The sequence below is a fragment of the Mobula hypostoma genome, chromosome 10 (assembly GCF_963921235.1).
Source record: "Mobula hypostoma chromosome 10, sMobHyp1.1, whole genome shotgun sequence".
In the NCBI taxonomy this organism is placed as follows: Eukaryota; Metazoa; Chordata; class Chondrichthyes; order Myliobatiformes; family Myliobatidae; genus Mobula; species Mobula hypostoma.
In genome coordinates this window covers 30,838,591-30,860,938 of record NC_086106.1, presented here as the reverse complement: position 1 = coordinate 30,860,938, position 22,348 = coordinate 30,838,591, and the positions used below count along the sequence as shown (strand labels likewise).

The following is a 22,348-nucleotide window of genomic DNA, read 5'->3' as shown; positions in this document are numbered from 1 at the left end:
GCTGTGGACCCATTCGAAGCATCCCTGACCCTGGCACCTAGGAGGCAACATACTATCTGGGTGTCTCTTTTATGTCCAGAGAATCTGCCTTCTGTTCCTCTAACTATGGAATCCCCTATTACCAATTCCCTTCTGAGCCAGACTCCCCACCAGAGAGTCAGTTGCTGCAGCTTCCCTCCAAACAGTACATGAAGCACTAACTTTGTTATTGAGGGGAACGGCCACAGGGATAACCTGCACTGGCTGCCTATTCTTTATCCCTCTCCTGCTAGTCACCCAGGTACCTGTCTCCCGCCACATAGGATTGGCTACCTCAATGTAACTCCTATCTATCACCTCATTCGACCACAAGTTAAGGTCATTCTGTTGCAGCTCCAGTTCCTTAGCACAGTGTCCAAGTAGCTGCAGAGAGACCCCCAGAGTTCCCACAACTCACACAAAGAACAAAGCATTAACCTTGGATCCATTCTCAACAGACTAACTATGTACTAATCTACAGAGCCAGAGAGAAAAAGAACTCACTATTAGCTTAATGCATATGACATGGGGCAGAAATGTCAGGCTCTTCTCCCAAAACCCGTCCCGGAAGAGCAGTGCTCTGACACCCTGCATCAGAATTGCAAATATGTTGTGTTTAATTTGGAGCAGTGAGGTGTGGCCCCTCCACCCGTTCAACAGGCAAGAGTGAGACATGCCACGCAGCAGCTGACGTCCTATCATAGCAGAAAAGCAAGGACCTGATGGTAAGTGGTTATATTTCATTGGGACTTTCAGGACATTTGGTACGTCCCCAAAGATTCCAGCAAATTTCTACAGAAGTACCGTTGCGAGCAATCTAACTGGTTGCATCACCAACTGGTCTGGAGGAGCTGCTGCACGGCATCGGAAAAAGCAGCAGAGGGTTGTGAACTCAGCTCCATCATGGGCACTAGCTTCCCCACCACAGGACATCTTCAAAAAGCGAGGCCTCAAAAGGTGGCATCCATCACTGAGGATCACCAGCATCGAAGACATGCCCTCTTCTCATTGCTATCATCAGAGTGGAGACATAGAAACCTGAAGACATACACACTCAGCATACTAGCAATAGCTTCTTTCCCTCCACCATTTGATTTCTAAATGGACCATGAACATGACATCACTATTTTCTGCATGACTGAAATATTAAAATTAATCTTTATTATAATTCAAAGTATATTTTATAGTCAGAGAAAACTACAGCACCGTAACTGGCCCTTTGGCTCATCTGGTCTATGTCGAACCATTTAAATTGTCTATCCCATTGACCTGTACCCGGATAATAGCTCTCTATAGCCCTTCCATCCATTTACCTGTGCAAACGTCTCAAACTTTGAAATTAAAATCACATCCCCAACTTGAACTGGCAGCCCGTTCCACCCCCTCATCATCTGAATGAAAATGTTTCTGCCAATGACCCCCTTACTCATTTCATCATTCATGCTTAACCCGCGACTTCAATGGTAGTCTCACTTAACCTCTTATGGAAAAAGCCTGCTTGCATTTGCCCTATCTATACCCCTCATAATTTTGTATATCTCTATCAAACCTCCCCTCAATCTTAAAATACAAACAACAGGAATTCTGCAGATGCTGGAAATTCAAGCAACACACATCAAAGTTGCTGGTAAACGCAGCAGGCCAGGCAGCATCTCTAGGAAGAGGAAGAAGTCCTGACGAAGGGTCTCGGCCTGAAACGTCGACTGTACCTCTTCCTGGAGATGCTGCCTGGTCTGCTGCGTTCACCAGCAACTTTGATGTGTGTTGCTCCCCTCAATCTTCTATATTTCAGGGAATAAAGTTCTAACTTATTCAACCGTTCCCTTCAACTCAGGTCCTCCAGTCCAAGTAACATCATTGTAAATTTTTTCTGTACTCTTTCAATTTTATTTACATCCTTCCTGTGGGTAGGTGGCCAAAACTCCACACAATACTCCAAACTAGGCCTCACCAAAGTCTTATACAACTTCAATATAACATCCAAACACCTGTACTCAATACTTTGATTTATGAAGACTGATGTTTCAAAGGCTTTCTTTACAGCCTTACCACCATGGAATTATGGATCTGTATTCCAAGATCCGACTGTTCTACTGCATTCCACAGTACCCTACCACACACCATGTAAAGTCGTACACTGATAGGCCCTCCCAAAGTACAAGACCTCACACTTATCTACATTAAATTCCATCTGCTGTATTTCAGCCCGGTTTTCCAGCTGGTCCAGATGCCACTGCAAGCTTTGATAGTCTTCCTCACTGTCCACTACTTCCCCAATCATGGTGTCATCTGCAAATTCCCTGATCTACATCATCACATAAGATGACAAACAATAACAGCAGTGACGCTTGTGCCATAGCACAAGTTGCAGGCCTCCAGTCAGAGAGTCAACCATCTACCACTCTGGCATCTCCCGCAAAGTTGATGCCCAATCAAGTTTACTTCCTCATCTTGAATATCAAGCAACTGAACCACTGTGACCAACCTCCCATGGGGGAATTTGTCAAATGCTTTGCTGAAGTCCATGTAGACAACACCCACTTCCTCACCTTCATCAACTTTCCTCACTCTGTAAAATTGGTTGAACACGACCTACCATGCACAAAGCCATGCTGACTATCCCTCATCAACACATATCTATCAAAATATTCATAAATCCATTCAATTAGAATATCTTCCAATAACATTCCCACTACCGATGTCAGGCTTGCAAACACGAGTAATTCTGCAGATGATGGAAATTCAAGCAACACACATCAAAGTTGCTGGTGAACGCAGCAGACCAGGCAGCGTCTGACGAAGGGTCTCGGCCCGAAACGTCGACTGTACCTCTTCCTAGAGATGCTGCCTGGCCTGCTGCGTTCACCAGCAACTTTGATGTGTGTTACTGATGTCAGGCTCACTGGCCAAAAATTTCCTAGTTTATTTCCAGAGCCTTTCTTAAACAGAGTAACACAAGTTATCCTCCAATCCTCCAGGACCTCATCTGTCACTAGTAGAGATTTAAATGTCTCTGCAAGGTCCCCTCCAATTTCTGCACTTGCCTCCTTCAAGTCCTGGCGATTTATCCTCCAGGATTTACCTCATCTCCTCCACTGTAATCTGATTCGAGTCCATGACCTCACTGTGCTTTGCCTCAGCCCTATGTCATCTCCTGAGTAAATACAAAAAAAACATTTAAGATCTCTCTCCATCTCTTTTGCCTCCACGCACTGATTACCATTCTGATATTCCACAGGATCAATTTTGTTCCTTGGAATCCTTTTGCTTTTAACACATCCGTAGAAGCGATTATGATTCTCCTTCACCTAGTCTGCTACACTAAGTTTTACCTCATCTCCTCCACTGTAATCTGATTCGAGTCCATGACCTCACTGTGCTTTGCCTCAGCCCTATGTCATCTCCTGAGTAAATACAAAAAAAACATTTAAGATCTCTCTCCATCTCTTTTGCCTCCACGCACTGATTACCATTCTGATATTCCACAGGATCAATTTTGTTCCTTGGAATCCTTTTGCTTTTAACACATCCGTAGAAGCGATTATGATTCTCCTTCACCTAGTCTGCTACACTAAGTGACACATAATTGTTCCGCCCTAATGTTGTTTCGTAACTGCGTGGCACCTTACACAGTCTTACTGAGAGTGCAAACACACTATATTCACCCTTTTCTCCTCGCAACACCAACAAACATTTAAAAAAATTGTCAATCATGCTGCCGTTATGGAGATACAACACAGAAAAAGCCCCTTTACCCAAATACACGCCAATTATAAACACTAAATCAAATTAGTTCTGTTCCATTCTCCACACAGTCATACTTATTCCCTACCTACACGCTCGGGTAATTTACAGAGGTCAATTTATCTACCAAAGTTAAAAGGCAATTGTTCTCGCATCATCTGTTACCATCGGCAGCGAGATCAGAGATTTGTTTCTTTATTTACTGGAGTTCCTATTTATCGGGTCTGAGTTCCGCTGCATGCCCACAGTTGGGTGTGGAGAGCTCGGCAGGGTCTGGAAGTCACCCCACCGGCTCCCAAATCATCTGCCGGTGCAGCAGGCGCTGTGGAGTCAATGGCCGCAATTACACGGACGCGAGTGACCGCTCCACACCACCGATACACAAGCGCTGCCGTGTACGTTTTAGGCCGGCGGCAGCTCGGGGAGGTTGGTCAGGGACGGGGCTGGGGAGGGTTTATCCTCACCGCGACACTTGTGGCGCCCGTACCGTCTCTCTCCCCCGTCGGGAACCGCTCCTCGGTGTTGATGAAACCTGCGGCCCAGCACTTGGCTCCAAACCGCCGCCCAACTCCGCTATTGGTGGCGTCACGTCTGACGTCAGGCTCTGGGAATCTGGGAATCTGGGCCCCTGGGCAATCCACCTTCTGCAAAGTTGTATTGAACAGCGCCTGTCACTTACAAAAGGGAAAGGAGAGATATTTGCACTACTTAAAGATCTCTCTCTTTATCTATCTACTAAAGATATGTACCTTTATCTCTCTGCTGTATAAATGTATATATAGATATATATAATCTCTTACACTATTTATCTCTCTCTCTCTCTATATATACATATCAAGTTCAACTTTATTGTCACTGACTGTAATCAGTGCATATATAGAACCAAACAACATTTCTCCAGACCACAGTGGACCCACACAACCTATATTACACAGCAGATAAACCAAAATATTAGATAAATTAGTAAAATACTTTTACTCATGCATGCAGTAAACAGCTCACTGTCCCAGTATACTTTATACTTTATACTTTATTGTCGCCAAACAATTGGTACTAGAACGTACAATCATCACAGTGATATTTGATTCTGTGCTTCCCACTCCCTGGATTACAAACATTGAATATTAAAAATAGTAAAATTAGTAAATATTAAAATAGAAAAATGGAAAGTAAGGTAGTGCAAAAAAAAACAAGAGGCGGGTCCGGATATTTGGAGGGTACAGCCCAGATCTGGGTCAGGATCTGTTCAGCAGTCTTATCACAGTTGGAAAGAAGCTGTTCCCAAATCTGGCCATATGAGTCTTCAAGCTCCTGAGCCTTCTCCCGGAGGGAAGAGGGATGAAAAGTGTGTTGGCTGGGTGGGTCGTGTCCTTGATTATCCTGGCAGCACCGCTCCGACAGCGTGCGGTGTAAAGTGAGTCAAAGGACGGAAGATTGGTTTGTGTGATGTGCTGTGCCGTGTTCACGATCTTCTGCAACTTCTTTCAGTCTTGGACAGGACAACTTCTATACCAGGTTGTGATGCACCCTAGAAGAATGCTTTCTACAGTGCATCTATAAAAATTAGTGAGGGTTTTAGGGGACAGGCCAAATTTCTTTAGTTTTCTCAGGAAGGTGCTGTTGGGCCTTCTTGGCAGTGACCTCTGCTTGGTTGGACCAAGTCAGGTCATTTGTGATATTGACCCCGAGGATCTTAAAGCTTTTGACCTGTTCCACTTGCTCACCACCGATGTAAATTGGGTCGTGCGGTCCGCTTCTCCTTCTGAAGTCAACAACCAGACCTCAGTAGTGGCAAGGTATTCATTACTCTTACGGTCTGCAGGAAGAAGCTGTTACCCAGTCTGGCAGTCCTAGTCCTCATACTTGTGTACCTTCTTCCTGATGGTAGTGTGTCAAAGAGGGTCTGGGATGGGTGGTAGGGATCTTCAACAATGCTTTGGACCCTTCATCTACAATGCACCCAGTAAATGTCAGAAATAGGAGGGAGGATCCTCTCGGTGGTTCTTACTGTCCTCTGTAGGGTCCTGCAGTTTGATGCATTGCAGCTTCCACACCACACAAAGCCAGTCTTGATGTGCTCTGGTAGAAAGTTCCAGAAAAATGACTTCAATCTCCTCTGAAATTGTGGACCCTGCTGTGCCTTCCTGACTACTGAGGAAGTGTTGTAGGTCCAGGTTAGATTGTCTGTTTTTTCACACTGAGGAACATGGTGTTCCATTGCAGAGCCATTGATGTACAATGGAGACTGGTGAATCTGTGCCTTCCTAAAGTCCACAATCATCTCTTTTGTCTTGTCCACATTGAGACAGGTTGTTGTTTTTCTACCATTTCAGAAACCCCTCTCTCTCTTTATATATGCCGACTAATCATTGTCATCGATGACACCAAACACTGCAGTATCATTGGCGAACTTGATGATACAGTTTGAACCGAGTTGGCAACACTGATGCGAGTCAGCAGTGTGAACAGCAATGCATTAACCACTCAACCATGAGAGGCACCAGTGCTCAGTGTGATGGAGTTTGAGATGTTGCTACAAACTCAGACTGACTGGGGTCTTCCTGTCAAGAAGTCCAAGGTCCAATTACAGAGAGGGGTGTTGAATCCCAACAAGGACAGTTTACCCACTACCCTCTGAGGGATGATCGTGTTAAATGCTGAGATGAAGTCAATGAACACCATCTTGGCATATGAGCTATCGTTTGCAAGGTGGGACAGGAGAGCTGAGGCTATAGTATCATCAGTGGATACGTTTGAGTGGTAGGTTTACTGGAAAGAGTCCAATGAAGCTGGAAGGTGGGATTTTATATGATCCATTACCAGCCACTGAAAACACTTCATTTTTGTTGAAGTCAGTGCCACTAGGTGGTAATCATTTAGGCCCGTTACCGATGCTCTCTTGGGCAGAGAACTATTGTGGCTGCCTTGAACCCTGCAGGGACAGTAGACTGTTTCAGAGTTATTAAAGATGTTTGTTAATACCCCTGTTAACGGGTCCATACAGTCCTTCAGCACCTAACCAGAGATATTATCTACAATTCAGGAGGGAAATGAACATTGATATTTTGGGCTGAAACTCTTCATCAGGACTTTATGTATGAATCCCTTTCTCAATCAGTGGACCTACCCTTTCCTGACACACCCTCTTGTTCCTTATGTTTATATAAAATGCCTTAAGATTCTCCCTATTTCCACTTTTCAAGAATATTTCATGGCCCAGTATATTCCTCCTAACATTTTTTGTCTAAATTCTTTTCTTTTTTTTCTTTACAATCAGAATTAGGTTTATTATCACTGACATACTGTATATTGTGAAATTTGTCATTTATGGGAGCTGTACAGTGTAATACATAAAATATCTGCACAAAGTTTCTGCCTGGCTTCAATCCCCTTGTCTGTGGGTACAAATTCAAAAAGAAAGAAAGAATTATAATAAATAAATAAACAATAAATATCACCAACATTAGATGAAGAGTCCTTGAAAGTGTGTCCATAGATTGTGTGAGCACTTCAATGATAGGTCAAGTGAGGCTGTGAAGTTATTGCCTTTGGTTCAAGAGCCTGATGGTTAAAGGGTAAAATTATCCCTGAACCTGGTGGGGTGAGCCCTAAGGCTCCTGTACCTTTATCTTGATAGCAGCAGCGAGAAGAGAGCATAACCTGGGTGGTGGTGTCCCCGATGATAGATTCTGTTTTCCTGCGACAACTTTTTATATAGATGCGCTCAATGGTGAAGAGGGCTTGACTGGGCTGTATCAACTACATTTTGTAGGATTTTCCATTCAAGGATATTGGTGATCATACCCGGCTGAGATGATAATTAACAAGAAAAGGGCATGTCCTAGCTAATGGCAGTTCTTAATAGTGGATGCTGCCTTCTTGAAGCATCACGTTTTGAAGATGTTCCTCAAGGGCTTTGTCTGATTCCAGCTTTCTAAACTTCATATATGCCTTTTTTCTTGTTGACCAAATTGACAACAACCTGAACCTTGTAATCATTTGCCTTTCATCCTCACAGGCACATGTTGGTGTGAACCCTAACCAATTGGCTGTTAGCACACTTCCATGTCAAGTATGGATTTACCCTCAGTTATTCCCAATCTACTTTCTCCAGTGTCTGACCAATACAGTTGTAATTAGCCATCCCCAAGTGAGCAGAGTAAGAATCACGTTTACCATCACTGTCTGATGTGATGTGAAATTTGTTGTTTTGCAGCAGCAGTACACTGCAGATTACTGTTTGAGGTATGCGGACTCGGGTTCCGTGATCAGGAACAGGCAGAAACAATGGGCCTATAGGAGAATCAGGGTTGTAGATCTTGGGTAGGAGGTAGAAATGAGTACTGTGGGGGTAAGGGAATTATAAAGTTGGTGACAGTGGATGGTAGACTTTCAAAGGTGATGAGGTTAGTGATGGTGCAGAAAAGAATGGCCTGATGTTTCTGAGTGGCATCCTTTACAAAGGGCAAGTAAGAGGACTCAGAAAGTTTCTGCCTGGCCTCAGCAAGGTAGATGTCAAGTCCGCCAGACAACAACAGCAACCGCTTGTCTGTGGGTTTGGTGGTGAGGTTGGGATTGATACGAATAGAGTGGATGGCCATGTATTGAGAAAGTGTGAGATTCGAATACACAGTTGGTGTCTTGTCAGCAGTTGGAGATGCAAATTTCTGTGATAATGAAGTAGTGTTCATGGACCATTCAAAAATCCGACAGCAGAGGGGGAAGAAGCTGCCCTCAAAATGCAGAGTGTGGGTCTTCATGCTCGTGTACCTCCGCCTCGATGGTAGTAACAAAAAGGGTGAATGTACTCAATGGTGACGGTCCTTAATGATGGATGCTGACTTCTTGAGGCCCTGCTTGCTGAACATGTCCTCAAAGGTAGGGAGTTCCTATGATGCAGCTGGTTGACTCTGCAACCTCTTTCAATTCAGTCTGGGAGCCTGCATACCAGACTGTGATGCATTTTCATCTGAGGGCCTTATCCATAACTTCAACCTTTGAATTATTGCCATTGCTCCCAAAAATGCTTCTCCCACCTTTGACATTTCTAACATCTGGTCAGGCTCATTCCCCAAAATAAGGTCTATTAGAGCTCCATCCCTAGGTGGGCTCTGTTTCAAGAAACTTTTCCTGGGTGCACCTTACAAATTCTCCTCATTTGAGACATGGACACATAGAAGGGCACGGAGATGCACACCGACACAGAGACAGCATGACACACACATCTCTTTATCTCACTCCCCTTCCCTTCACCTACCTTCTAGCCTGTCACCCAAGACGTGCCCTCTTCTCATTGTTACCAGCAGGAACAAGCCTTCGGGATCAGGAGCCTGAAGATGCACATTCAATGTTTTAGGAACAGCTTCTTTCCCACCACCTCAGCGTGGCCATCTCCTGCTGCAGGCCATCCACTTGAAGGCTTGACAAGCCATGCATTCAGCAGTGCTCTTGTTGCAACACATGGTTATTTGAGTTACTTTAGCCTTCGTGTTAGCTTGAACCAGACACCATTCACCTCTGACCTCTCTCATAAACAAAACGTTTTCGCTCACAGAACTGTCGCTCACTAATCTTTTTTTGTTTTTCATACCATTCTCCGTAAACACTTGAGACTATTGTGCATTAAAAATCCCAGAGCAGCAGTTTTTGAGATACTTAATCCACCTTGTCTGACACAAACTATCATTCCACAGTCAAAATTACTTTGGATCACATTTCTTCCTCATTCTGTTATTTGGTTTAAACAACAACTGATCTTCTTAAACATATCTACATGCTTTTATGCACTGAGTTGCTGCCACATGATTGGCTGACTAGATATATGCATTAATGAGGTGGACAGGTGTACATAGTAAAATAGCCCCACTGAGTCCCACTTGCAAATCTCTTACTAGCTCTTCCTTCAATTAGTCCTGACGAAGGGTCTCGGCCCGAAACGTCGACTGTACCTCTTCCGAGAGATGCTGCCTGGGCTGCTGCATTCACCAGCAACTTTGATGTGTGTTACATCCTGAAATTTGCTGTTTTGCAGAGCAGTTCAGTGCAAGACTTAAAAAAATACTAAATTACAGCTGACAGTGAAGTAGTATTTCATTTTTCTCCCTTCCCATCTCCTACCCTAAATCTAATTCGAAGGGTGGTAGAAACAAGGGAATGACTGATCCAAATAACATGCCAAGATCAGCCCACCAGATTCTGAACACCACCAGCCGTTGAAAGTGGGAGAAAGCAGGGGATGATGGCCCAAGGAGAAACGACAGAAATGTGGTGAAGGTGGCAAGGCATTCTTTTACTTATTCCATCTGGAAATTCATCGGCACAGTCATACCAGTGAAAGGCCCTTCACCTGCCCCATGTGTGGGGAAGTGTATTTTGAGGGCATGGTCCGGTGTATCCAAAAACAATGTGGGAACTGTTGTGGACAATGGAAGGTGGTTGGAGGGCTAATGTTGTGCCTTTATTAAAGAAAGCTGGAAAGAGAACCCTGGGATCTATGGACCAGTTTGCAAGATTACATAGAATGTCATGGCAAAGAGGGCTTATCCAGCAAGAACACCCAGGTAGAACTCGGGAATAAAACTAAGTGCAATCACCATTATGATATTATACTATAGTCCTTCAAAATGTCAGCAGGAGCTGGAGGAACAGATATAAAGAACATGGTTCTCTCTCTATTATGGTCCTGAGCTATCAGTGTTCTGTGTCATGAGTGTCCCCACCCCACTGCAAGAAAGGTGAAGGGGAAGTTGGGGTGTGGGAGTTCCCAAATGGTCCTGTGTTGTGATGTCCCCACCCCACTGCAGGAAGGTGAAGGGAAAGTTGAGGTGTGGGAGTTCTCAAATGGTCCTGAGCTGTGATGTCCCCAACCCACTGCAGGGTGGTGAAGGGGAAGTTGGGATGTGTGTGTTTCTGAATGGTCTTGGGCTGTGAATATCCCCACCCCACTGCAGGGGGCTGAAGGGGAAGTTAGGGTGCATGTGGTCCCAAATGATCCTGGCTGTGAGTGTCCCCACCCCACTATCCTGATTATCTTGATCTGTGAATGTCCCTGTGAGGTGGTTGCCGATAATTAAACAAAATAACTGGGACCATACGCATTGACTATTACAACTTAAACATACTTTACTTACTTGGGTCCCTGGCTTGAGAACAGCATGGCCCCTGTTCTCAAACCAGGACATAAAAGTGCTACTTCTATACAGAATTGGCTTATGAGTTACAAATATTAACCATTTGGTAAATTGTGTATGTTTGAATTCCTTACTTACAAGGTCAATTGCCAAGCTGACAACCAATAACAGCTTGAAATTAGTAAAGCAATTAATTATTCCTTAGTATGGCAATGTGTAATCAACTAGGAACAAAGCTTCCCTTTACACAGTGGGGGTGGAGGAAGGTGGGACAGAGACAGTCAAGATAGGAATAATAAAAAGATGTGAAAACATTCTAGTGTCATTCTCATCTATCTGATCTGTAGTAAACAAGGTTGGCTCTGATGATCTCACTTCAAAAGTCTGTGTTGACTACAACTGCCCCAGGCTATTTTGACTGGATGTTGTATTTAACCCTTGCCTTACCACAACTTCCACACTTCTTATAAGACCATAAGACATTAGGAGCAGAATTAAGCCATTCAGCCCATTGAATCTGATCCACCATTCCATCATGGCTGATCCCAGATCCCACTCAACCCTATACACCTGCCTTCTCTCCATATCCATTGATACCCTGACTGATCAGAACACTATCAACTTCCACCTTAAATATACCCATGGAGTTGGCCTCACCGCAGTCTGTGGGAGAGCATCCACAGATTTACTACTTCCTGGCTAAAAAATTCCTCCTTACTTCTGTTCTAAAAGGTCACCCCTCAATTTTGAAGTTGTGCCCTCTAGTTCTGGATACCCCCACAACAGGAAATATCCTTTCAACATTAGGTAGGTTTCATTGAGATTCCCAGGCATTCTTCTAAATTCCAGTGAGTACAGGCCCAAAGCTGTCTAAAGCTCCTTATATGTTAACGCCTTCATTCCCAGAATCATCCTCGTGAACCTCTTCTGAGATTCTCTCCAATTACAACACATCCTTTCTGAGATATGGGGCCCAAACTGTTGCCAATACTCCAAGTGTGGCCTGACTAGTGTCTTATAAAGCTTTAGCATTATCTCTTTGCTTCTATATTCTACTCCCCTTGAAATAAATGCCAACATTGCACTTGCCTTCTTGACCACAGACTCAACCTGTAAATTAACCTTCTGAGAGTCTTGCACGAGGACTCCCAGGTCCTTCTGCACCTTTGATGTTTGAAGCTTCTCCCCATTTTGATAATAGTCCACACTATTGTTTCTTTTACCAAATGCATTATCATACATGTCCCAACACTGTATTCCATCTGCGACTTGTTTGTTCATTCTTCCAATTTGTCTAAGTCCTCCTGCAATCGCATTGCTTCCTCAGTACTACCTACCCCTCCACTTCGTATCATCTGCAAACTTTGCCACAAAGCCATCAAATCCATTATCTAAATCATTGACAAACAACATGAAAGGTAGCAGTCCCAATACTTACCCCTGAGAAACACCAGCAGTCACTGTCAACCAACCAGAAAAGGCCCCTTTTATTCCCACTCGCTGCCTCCTGCCTGTCAGACACTCCACTATCCTTGTCAGTATATTTCCTGTAACACCATAGGATTATCTGGAGTGTATGGGGTGTTAGGGAGGGGTAGCACCTCTGCTGGGGGAACATGTCACGTCCTTTTCAAGGCAGTTTGTCCACCCTTGGTCCCCACCTGGCACTCAGCTCTCACCTGTGACTCTCCGGAGCTGTTTGCATGCGACAGCGGCCACAGCCCGGGCAATGGCTTCGACAAGCCAGCTAAACCAGCGGTAGCCGACGGGTCTCAAACCCTCGGTGTGATAGGGAGTTGTCTATCCCAGCATGTGAAGACAGACTCCGGCGGATTGAACGGACGAGACCAATGGAATGTCCAATGGTCAAGAAGGCGGTCTCTGCAAGTGTCGTGGAATGTGTAGAGCAGGACAAGACACAGAAGACGTCCTGGTCATCCACTGCGCCTAGTCCCATCTCCAGCCATCTCGACTCTGTCTTGCCACTGGATCCAGATGGGAATTGGGAAAAGAGAGTGAGGCTGATGCTGTGCAGCTCTCCCTCACTTAAATCCAAATCACGCGCTAGTCTCGACACCATCAAATGGTGTCGAGGTCCTCATCAATGTCGATGATGGACGAACACACATCTTTGTCAAGCACCCTAATGTGTGGCACCTTATGAAATGCCTTCTGAAAATCCAAGTAAATGACATCCACTGCCTCTCTTTTGTCCATCCAGCTTGTTACTTCCTTGAAGAACTCTAACATATTTGTCAGTCAAGATTTCCCTTTACAGAGAACATGCTGACTTTGACTTATTTTATCACTAGTATCCAAGTACCTTGAAACTTCTTCCTTAATAATACACTCCAACACTTTCCCAATTACTGAGAGCTAACTGGCCTATAATCTCCTTTCTTTTGCCTTCCTTCTTAAAGAGTGGAGTGACATTTGCAATCTTCCAGTCCTCCAGAATCAAGTGATTCTTAAAAGGCCATTTGTTATCTCTTCAGCAATCTCTCTCAGGACTCTGGGATGTAGTCTATCTGGTCCAGGTGACTTATCCACCTTAAAGACCTTTGAGTTTGACAGCACATTTTCCTTTGTAATAGTAATGGCACTCACTCCTGCTCCCTGACACCCACTACTAGTGTCTTCCATAATGAAGATTGATGCAAAGTACCCATTAAGTTCATCTGTCATTTCTTTGTCCCCCATTATTATCTCACCAGTATCATTTTCCAGTGATCCAATATGAACTCTCACCTCCCTTTTACTCTTTATATAACTAAAAAACTTTTGAAATCCTGCTTTCCTTCTTTTTGTTCTGCAGAGAATAACATAAATCTTACTGAATTTCAATAGCATAGTCTCTGAGCCTCCGTTAAGAGATTCAGGAGGGACAGTTGACTGTTGATATCAGGGATGTAAGCACCACACTCACAGCTAATAATGGCACAAGTACCACCTCCCTCAGGCAACAGAAACTCTAGTGCTAGTCGATTCTACAGAGCCACAGTGTAAACTGTCAGAATTTCAGTAGTAACATGATTGATGGCCTGGGTCGTGTTATGTTATGCTAAGACTACTTTTGTAGCCAGTTTCTCCAGCAGTTTTGAAGCCATGTTAATGCTTTCACAAGCCAGTAGGTAACCAGTCTAGTAGGTCCCCAGAACAGGAACACTACAGTCCAGAAGCACTCAGTCTTCATCATGCTCCTTTGATAGCATTTCCACACAGTAGGATGTAGAGAGAGTAGGCAGAGTATCTATGGTATTATGTAGGCAAGATAACAACCATGCATTCAGTTTAGGCAAAATATCCCATTTTTAAAGGATATTTCTTGCAGCCAGTGATCAGACTGGCGGCTGCATACCAGTAAGTACCATTAACAAGATTCAAAGGGTTGCCAAGTTGTATAGATATTGCACGTACTGCTACCCAAGTCTCATCCCGTCCGTTGATGGTTATAGGAACATACTTCAGCCCGTCCCCAAGAAGCAGCTTGAAATCAAGGGGATTATGTAACTGTTGTAATTAGTCCGATACTATCCCAGGAGTCATTCCTATGAGCAGAGCAGTCCTGTGCTCCCTTTATAGTTCTGGTTTTCTTATCAATGGAAAACCATGAATCAAACTCACTATGAGTTTCAAGCCACCTTCCAAATGTATAGGAGCTCTCTACAGAACTCCCAGCAGCATGACTGGTTAGTACACATTAATATTCATAACTAGGGTGAAGAAAAGTGTAAGGAGTATTAATCTCCTGAGATACTGTATTTCTGCATTTAGGCAGAAAATAGGTGTCCAGATTACCCAAAACTTATAATGCATAGTGATTAGTTAAGGTGACAAATAGCAAAGATGAAGCGTTCAGTCCGTCAAAGCTCTTCAGGCTACCTATTCCCTGATCCAGTGACATCGCTGCCTTAACTTTCAACGTTCAAACGAAAATTTATTATCAGAGTACAAACATGTCATCACATACAACCCTGAAATTCTTCTTCTGTGGGCACACTTAGCAATTCTATAGAACAGTGACTGTTAACAGGACCAATGGACAACTAACTGTGCAAATGCAGATATAAATAAATAGCAATAAATAATAAGCATGAAATAACAATATAAAGAGTCCTAAAGTGAGACCATTGATTGTGGGATCACCAGTTGTAGAATGAGTGTAGTTATCCCCCTTTGTTCAAGAGCCTGATATTTGAGGAATAGTAACTGTTCCTGAATGGTGGTGCGAGTCCTGAGGCACTTGTACCTTCTACCTAATGGCAGCAGCAAGAAAAGAGCATGTCCTGGGTGGTGAGGATCTTTGATGATGGATGCTGATTTTCTATGGCAATGTTTCATGTAGATGTGCTCAATGGTTGGGATGGTTTTAGCCATGATGTACTGGGCCAAATCCAATACCTTTTCTTGGATTTTCCACTGAAAGGCATTGCTGTTCCCAAATCAGGCCGTACTTCAGCTATTTTCCACCACACATCTATAGAAGTCTGTCAAGGTTTTCGATGACTTGCAGAATCTCTGCAGACTCCTGAGGAAGTTGAGGCACTGTTGTGTTTTGTTTGCAATTATATTGAGATAGTGACACTCAGGAATTTCAAGTTATTGACCCACTCCACCTCTAATTTTCCAATGATTACTGGCTCATGGACCTCTGGTTTCCCTCTCCTGAAGTCTACAATCAGTTCCTTGGTCTTACTGACTTTGATTGAGAGATTATTGTTATTACACCACTCAGGCAAATTTTCATTTTCCCTCCTGCATGGTGATTCAGCCCATAACAGTGGTGTCATTAGCATATGGTGTTGAAGCAGTACTAGCTAAGCACACGTCCCTGTGGTACTCCTGTGCTGATGGAGATTGTGGAATATGAACTGACTGGGGTCTACAAGTGAGGAAATCCAGGATCCATTTGCACATGGAGGTATTGAGTCCCAGGTGTTCGAATTTACTGATTAGTTTTGAGGGGATGATGGTATTATATGCTGAGCTGTATTTGATAAAGGGGATCCTGATGTATGTACAGATGTTCCAGGGTTGTGTGAATAACTAACAAGATAGCATCTGTTGTAGACCTGTTGCTTCAGTAGGCAAAGTGGAGCAGATCCAAGTTGCCACTAGACAGGAGCTGATATGTTTCAACACCAGCCTTTCAAAACATTTCATCACTCTGGATGCAGGTGCCACTGGGCAACAGTCATTGAGACAGGTTACCATGCTCTTTTGGGGCATTGGTACATTGAAACCTGCTTGAAGCAGATAGGCATAATATGCTGCCGGAGCAAGAGGTTGAAGATTTCTGTGAATACACCAACTAGTTGGTCAGCATGGGTCTTCAGTACTGGGCCAAGTATTCTGTCCGGACCAGATGCTTTCCAAGGGTTCACTTTCTTGAAGGCAGCCTGCATGTCACCTTCAGATACTGAGACCAAAGGATCATTGAGAGACATGGGGGGGGGGGGGCGCAATGGTTCCTCCCTGTCCTGGTGGTCAAAGCGAGCATAGAATCATTGAACTCATCTGGAAGTGAAACTCTGCTGTCCCAAATGTTGTAAGATATAACTTTGTATGAGGTTATGGCATGCAAACACTGCTACAGCTGTTGAGCATACCTTGTTGATTCCAGTCTAGTCCAGAAGCTCCACTTTGCCCATGAGATGGCTTTCCAGAGATTGTACCTGCACCTCTTGTAACATTCTTGACCTCCAGACTTAGATGCCTTGGATCCAGCTCTCAGTAGATTCTGGATTTCATCCAGGGCTCCTGATTGGGATAAATCCTGAAAGATTTTGTGGGGACACATTCATCTGCAACTGTTTTCATAAAGTATGTAATGACATTCGGGTCCTCAGATGAGTTCTTGAACACGACCCAGTTCACTGACTCAAGGCAATCCTATAACTGTTCCTCTGCCTCCTGTGGCCACCTCTTAGTTGTCTTGATCTCCGGAACCTTGCTTTCTAGTCTATGTCTGTATGCAAGTAGCATGAGTACAGCAAATCCAACAGGGCTCCGGGCTGTTCTTTCTTCAGTATGTTCTCACTAGTACCTAATGCCCCGAGTGGTAGGTTTGACACTCTGCAGCTAGCACCATCTTCTGGGCTTTAAGTGCATCTTGCTGGGAACTTTTAAGAACTTGAGTTAGAGCTATACACTTATATTATGGATATCCATCTGTTTCATTGAAAAGGAAGGAGCACCTGATATGCTCATAAGACGTTGCAACACCATCTCATGCAGAGATTGGCCTGTTCCTTGGAGCACAGCAGGTTGTCATGAGCACCAGTGGATGTGCCTCTGGCCACTTTTGTTCGGTCTCGCTGCACGACATTCATTTCAGGACCCCATTTGTCCTGCAGCTGACCTGTAAGATTGAGGATGGTAAGGGCAGGTGAAAAGATATTTACAGTACAAGGCTTTTGTCAATTCCTGTATAACTTTACCCAGCAAGTGTGGACCATTACCACTTGAGAATTTCTCAGGAATTCCAAACACAGGTATAAATTCTCATAATAAAAAAAATAGCAACAGTTACAACATTATTTCTCTGAGCTGGATATGCTTTTACCCATCGAAATAAAAAACAAAATCACAACCCATACATTTAGGTAACTGCATAAAGTCCATTTGGAGATGCATAAATGACTACCAGGGCGAGGGTCCACCAGCAACACATACCAACATTGTGTTTCAAGATTATGTCTCTGGTAAGTAATTTAACTTGCCTTAATTGAGAATCTCTCTTTTTCGATTACACCCGTCACCCAGCATATAGTGGGTTTTAGTCCATAATCATTTCAGCCTCCAATGCATTACACTCGAACTGTACTAGTTCATCAAACAAATTTGGCTAAGTCGTGGCAGCCTGAACACACTGGAGCGCTACGTAGCAAATCATTTACTGAGAAGATCATCGGGGTCTCTCTTCCCGCCATTACAGACACTTACACCACACGCTGCATCCACAAAGCAAACAGCATTATGAAGGACCCCACGCACCCCTCATACAAACTCTTCTCCCTCCTGACATCTGGCAAAAGGCACCGAAGCATTTGGGCTCTCACAACCAGACTGTGTAACAGTTTCTTCCCCCAAGCCATCAGACTCTTCAATACCCAGAGCCTGGACTGACACCAATTGTGCCTATTGTCTTGTTTGTTATTTATTGTAATGCCTGCACTGTCTTGTGCACTTTATGCAGTCCTGGGTAGGTCTGTAGTCTAGTGTAGTTTTTATGTTGTTTACGTAGTTCAGTGTAGTTTTTGTATTGTTTCATGTAGCACCCTGGTCCTGAAAAACGTTGTCTTGTTTTTACCGTGTACTGTACCAGCAGTTATGGTCGAAATGACAATAAAAAGTGACTTGACTTGACTTGTTCCCTCCAGTTACATCATTCTTCCCGTTAGCATGAGCCACATAGTTATAAGAAAAAACAATTAAAAAGCAGGAAAAGATTCATAGTTAATTCACCATGTTGTATTCGAGTTCCAAAGAGGTGAGAAATCCACTTAGTTTCCTTTAATTGTCCATTGTTAAGAGCTACTTCAAAGGCATAACGAGATTCAATGCAATTATTTACAGCAACGCTAGGTGCAAGGATGTAAGCTTTTGTTCAGGTAAAAAGGTTCAGCTGCTCCAGCAGAATAGAAGCAAAGGGAGCTGTACCACCTCTGCTGCTATATGAGCTGCAGGCATCACTTTTCCAGGAGGATCTGCCACAAACATTTTTCACAGTATCAAGCTCAGGAGGAAAAGTCAAAGAAAATTACATGCCAGTTTACATCAGGTGGCATTTTACAATAGGAAGAATGAAAATCATACAAGTTCTGAAGAACAGTTTGGGAACAGATTATTTAAACTGCATGTTCTATGGATGAGAACAAGATTCCCGAATGGTATGTTGCTTCCGGGTATCAGGATCAGGGACATCTTAGATCAAGTGAGCAGACAAAGGTCATGGTCCACGTCCATACCAAAGACATGGATATGAGGGTCTGTGAAGTGAATTCCAGAAGTTAGATGCTAAGTTAAAGGACAGGACCTTCTCAGTTGTGATCTCGGAATTGGTTCCCTTGCCATGTGCTAGTGAAGCCAGAAAAAGCTAGATGATACAGTTTAACACATGGCTAAATGGTTTGGTGTAGGAGGGAAGGCTTCATTTTTTTGGATCATAGTGCTCTCTTCCAGGGAAGGTGGGAGCTATACAGAAGAGACCGCTTGCTCCTGAACTAGGGGTGGTCTAATATCCAAGCAGGAAGGTTGCACTGGTTGGAGGTATGTGGGGGGGGGGGGGTTGAACTGGGGAAGAAAGAGGGAGTTTTAACTAGTTGGAGGATGGGAACCAGTTCGCCAGAACAAATAGTGGAATGGGTTGTGGAGAAAGATGCTGTTAAGCTTAGATACAATGTTGGGAATCAAAAGATTAAGCATGATAGGACTAACATCCTGAGCAGTGAATATTTCGATACGAAGAGCATTGTGGGTAAGTGCTTAGGGCATGGATCAACGTGAGGAATTATGACATTGTCGCCATGAGTGAGACATGGTTGCAGGATGGCGGAGGGGTAGGGGAAGGAGGTAAGCTGGCAGCTCAGTGTTCTAGGTTTCCTTTGTTTTAGACATGATAGAGTGGGAGGGATTAAAGGGTGAGGGGTGGCAATATTATCTGCAGAAAGTGTCACTGCAGTTCACAGTCAGGAAAGACTGGAGTGCTCGTCTGATGATGGTTTATCGGTAGAACTGTGGTTGAGAATTTCTCATTTTTGATTATACCTGTCACCCTTTATAGTCCAGCACATAGTGTGTTTTAGTCCATAAGATCTTTTCAGCCATGCAGTATACTAAAGATTCTGGAAAATATTGGGAGACTCATCATACAGGGGTGCTGTGGGAGACTCATCATACAGGGGTGCTGTGGGAGACTCATCATACAGGGGTGCTGTGGGAGACTCATCATACAGGAGTGCTATGGGAGACTCATCATACAGGGGTGCTGTGGGAGACTCATCATACAGGGGTGCTGTGGGAGACCCATCATACAGGGGTGCTGTGGGAGACTCATCATACAGGGGTGCTGTGGGAGACTCATCATACAGGGGTGCTACGGGAGACTCATCACACAGGGGTGGTATGGGAGACTCATCACACAGGGGTGCTATGGGAGACTCATCATACAGGGGTGCTGTGGGAGACTCATCATACAGGGGTGCTATGGGAGACTCATCACACAGGGGTGCTATGGGAGACTCATCATACAGGGGTGCTATGGGAGACTCATCACACAGGGGTGCTGTGGGAGACTCATCATACAGGGGTGCTGTGGGAGACTCATCATACAGGGGTGCTATGGGAGACTCATCATACAGGGTGCTATGGGAGACTCATCATACAGGGGTGCTGTGGGAGACTCATCACACAGGGGTGCTGTGGGAGACACATCATACAGGGGTGCTGTGGGAGACTCATCATACAGGGGTGCTGTGGGAGACTCATCACACAGGGGTGCTGTGGGAGACTCATCATACAGGGGTGCTGTGGGAGACTCATCATACAGGGGTGCTATGGGAGACTCATCATACAGGGGTGCTGTGGGAGACTCATCACACAGGGGTGCTGTGGGAGACTCATCACACAGGGGTGCTGTGGGAGACTCATCACACAGGGGTGCTGTGGGAGACTCATCATACAGGGGTGCTTTGGGAGACTCATCATACAGGGGTGCTATGGGAGACTCATCATACAGGGGTGCTGTGGGAGACTCATCATACAGGGGTGCTACGGGAGACTCATCATACAGGGGTGCTATGGGAGACTCATCATACAGGGGTGCTGTGGGATACTCATCATACAGGGGTGCTATGGGAGACTCATCATACAGGGTGCTATGGGAGACTCATCATACAGGGGTGCTGTGGGAGACTCATCATACAGGGGTGGTATGGGAGACTCATCATACAGGGGTGCTGTGGGAGACTCATCATACAGGGGTGCTATGGGAGACTCATCATACAGGGGTGCTATGGGAGACTCATCATACAGGGGTGCTGTGGGAGACTCATCATACAGGGGTGCTGTGGGAGACTCATCATACAGGGGTGCTGTGGGAGACTCATCATACAGGGGTGCTATGGGAGACTCATCATACAGGGCTGCTATGGGAGACTCATCATACAGGGGTGCTATGGGAGACTCATCATACAGGGGTGGTATGGGAGACTCATCATACAGGGGTGCTATGGGAGACTCATCATACGGGGTGCTATGGGAGACTCATCATACAGGGGTGCTGTGGGAGACTCATCATACAGGGGTGCTGTGGGAGACTCATCATACAGGGGTGCTATGGGAGACTCATCATACAGGGGTGCTATGGGAGACTCATCATACAGGGGTGCTATGTGACCATGAATATCTGATGTTGCTGCTCACTTGTCCCTCTAGTTATTTCATCCTTCCCGCTCATATGAGACACAGGGTGTGAAAGTTGCATTTGGGCAACGAGAGCCTAGAGCAGTTCTAGTCAAGCGAGAACTTTGAAGTGAGACTGTCAGCAACAACTCTATTTACTACAGACAAGATAGTGTGTACTCAAGTCAAATGAGTGAGGCTACTGCAGTGAGACATTTCCAGAAATGTCTCCCTAACACATAGCCTCCCTTTACACATTAGAGGGTTCCGGAAACAGATAAGATAACAGAAGGATGGGAAACATACCAAAAAAACTAAGGCTCTATTGAATTTCAAAATATTATTGGCTGCCAAAGTTTCCATTCATTTTTAACACATCTATATTCCATACTAACTTCAAAATAAAATCGGCTGTCTGCTTGAAATTTCAGTTGCATTTACCATCTCTATTGCAAATGGCATTTCATCTTTCAAGTAAGGAATTCAAACATACGCAATTTACAATAATCAATAATCGCAACTAATGAGCCAATTTTGTGTAAAAATGCAGATTTTGTTCAAACTTCAGAACAGCGTAGATGACAGGGGCCTATGTTGTTCTTGAGCACAAGTAAAATAAAAGGAATGTTTGCGTTGCAAGAGTCCATGTATTCTGGGCCCAGTTACTCCCACTTTCAAATCTCTTACTAGCTCTTCCTTCAGTTAGTCCTGACGAAGGGTCTCGGCCTGAAACTTCGACTGTACCTCCTCCTAGAGATGCCGCCTGGCCTGCTGCGTTCACCAGCAACTTTGATGTGTGTTGCTTGAATTTCTAGCATCTGCAGAATTCCTCGTATTTGCGACTTTGATTATTTTAGTTACTTTATTATTGGTCACAACAGTTATGACAATAGTTAATAACAACAATTGTAGCAGGTAATTGAGAAGTAGGAAAATATTCATAGCCAATTCACTGTCTTTTATCAGCGTTCCAAAGAGGTGAAAACCTATACAGTTTCCATAATTATCCATTGTCACATGCTACTCCTAAGGCAAAACAAGAGCTGGTGTAA

General features: G+C 44.4%; 1 protein-coding gene across 1 annotated transcript in view; it reads right to left on the bottom strand.

Annotated features, from left to right (window-relative positions):
- The window catches only part of LOC134352816 (zinc finger protein 850-like), a 39,146-nt gene extending 34,825 nt beyond the window's left edge, over positions 1-4,321 (bottom strand). Inside the window, exon 1 of the mRNA XM_063060306.1 lies at positions 4,227-4,321. The gene's annotated coding sequence lies outside the window, so the exon portion shown is untranslated. The remainder of the gene's footprint in view (positions 1-4,226) is intronic.
- Between the last annotated feature and the right edge of the window lie 18,027 nt (positions 4,322-22,348).